We start from the raw sequence: 2,678 nt of genomic DNA, 5'->3' as shown, positions 1-2,678 counted from the left end.
ATCACTACCCTAAATTTTTTTAATTGGATGAAAAAAAAATTCTGTGTACCTTATTCTGAGGGACAATCTAATCTGTTACCAGGAGAATTTGAAATCAAATCAAATACTACAGATATGCCTGGAAGCAGATATTTTAAGGTGTATTTATCTGTGCCATAGGCTTGTGCAAACACTGATATACGTTATTAGCTTCTGGTGTGTTGTGCGTGTGTGGTTTGTTTCCTCCATTTTGGCAAGAGGGAGTGTTTGTCACTGCCAACAAGCCATTGAGAGGCCTGCATGGGTGACAGAGGCACTGGCATGGTGACGTGTTATGACAGACGACCAGCTTTGAGCGACCAGGCTGTTAGTGTAGCTGTAAACCATACACAGACATGCTGACTGCTGTATAAACACACAGAGAAAGATAAGAAAGATTGATGACAAATATATATCTTGAGAAACACACATACACATACACACTAAGCACATATAAACCCCTTTAGTTCAATGTATGTATAATGCAGTGCGGCTCCATTTAACCGATAGCTGGTTGTGCTTGAGGGCCATATTTCTCCTCTTCCTGCCTGAAGATCTCTGTTTTAGATATCACATGCATATATTCCATGAGATCGCCTTTCAGAATCCTTATGGTCTCTAGGTATAACATAGTGCTTTCACTATTTTTGCATCATGAAGAACACATACTGTGTACAGTATGGGAACTTTCTGTATGCATGGGAAGCCTGGTTGACCTACAATATGAATTCCACATAGAACCTGATCACATTACGTACAATAAAATAATAATTAATAATTCCTTACATTTATATAGCGCTTTTCTAGACACTCAAATCGCTTTACATAGTCAGGGGGTATCTCCTCATCCACCACCAGTGTGCAGCATCCACCTGGATGATGCGACGGCAGCCATAGTGCGCCAGAACGCCCACCACACACCAGCTTACTGGTGGAGAGGAGACAGAGTGATGAAGCCAATCAGCGGATATGGGGATTGTTAGGAGGTCATGATGGTCAGAGGCCAATGGGCGAATTGAGCCAAGATGCCGAGGTCACACCTCTACTCTTTTCGAAAGACATCCTGGGATTTTTATTGACCACAGAGAGTCAGGACCTCGGTTTAACGTCTCATCCGTGCTTGTTGACAGTATAGTGTCCCTGTCACTACACTGGGGCGCTAGGACCCACACGGACCACAGGGTGAGCACCCCCTGCTGGCCTCACTAGCACCTCTTCCAGCAGCAACCTAGTTTTCTCAGGAGGTCTCCCATCCAGGTACTGACCAGGCTCAGCCCTGCTTAGCTTCAGTGGGCAACCGATCTTGGGCTCCAGGATGATATGGCTGCCGGCCAATACAATATGGTTGACTTTATATTTACCTACTATACAGACAGGCAGTGACAAATAAACCTTAAATAATAGTGATTTTAAGGTTTATGAATGGACTATCAAACTTTTTTTATTATTATTATTCTACTAAACCAAATGTAAAAAAAAAAAAAAGTATAATCAATTGAATTAATGAATTTGATTATTAAATTAATAATTGACAAAGTAAATATTTACTGAACATTGTAGTTTGTGAATTAACAAATCTAATATATATATATATATATATATATATATATATATATATATATATATATATATATATATATATATATATATATATATATATATATATATATGTATACGATAAAAATAATTGACCATTAAATGATTTCATGAATTGCTAGTATCTACATTATTAAAGTGTAACAATTATTAAATTAATATCTTACAATATATAAGTATCTATAATATTTAAATTAACCAATCTTAATGTACAATCATTAGATATTTTCTATTATAAATCTTGTTTTACAAAGTATTGATTTGGCATTTTTGTTTGTTTTTTTGTTACTTTTATTTATAAAAAACTGCAATAGTAATGGTAAAATACACATTGTGCACATGATGTATTAACAGCAAGGCCATGGCTCTGACCATATAAAATACCAAAATAAATAAATAAAAATAAGTATGCAGTTATACTGCATGGCCTGCAGTAGCAAGTGTATTATATTCCAAACACGTCCTCTTTGGTGCATCTTATAGTTTTTCTTATCTGTCTCATGACAGTTGCACCAGGGTTTGAGAGGATGTGAAGGCCTTGAAAAGGCTTTAGACTGAGAGATTTGATTTGATATGTTGTGTTGGGACTGGAGAGTTTTATTCATATCGCTTTATAAAATGTGCTTTTCATCAGATAGAGCACATGAAGAGAGAAGCATGGATGGAATAATTAATAAGGAATTATCATTCGATCCTTTGCAACATGCTGTATCTATTTGTCATTACCATTACCATGCTGTATCTATTTGTCAATACCATACTGTGTGGTATTTTTCAGACCAAGATGTCCCTCATCAATATTTTCAAATCTCAAGTCTTCATCATTAATCTCTCAAGTTCAAGTTCACCAATAATGAAAGGATCAGTGTAATGCCAGCTGTAGCTCCTTCTTATCAGTTATTGCACATGTAACTCAACCCCTTCAGATGTCTTTGTTCAAATAATGTATGAGTTGTTCACTCCATTACATTTCATATTGGAACATGAGGGTTAGTAAATGATGACTGAATTTTTAAGTTGTTATTGTCTTGTTCTGAGAATATATAGTTTACACACCTGTATAT

This window comes from Carassius gibelio, chromosome A4, assembly GCF_023724105.1.
Source record: "Carassius gibelio isolate Cgi1373 ecotype wild population from Czech Republic chromosome A4, carGib1.2-hapl.c, whole genome shotgun sequence".
In the NCBI taxonomy this organism is placed as follows: Eukaryota; Metazoa; Chordata; class Actinopteri; order Cypriniformes; family Cyprinidae; genus Carassius; species Carassius gibelio.
This window is presented reverse-complemented; position numbering follows the sequence as displayed.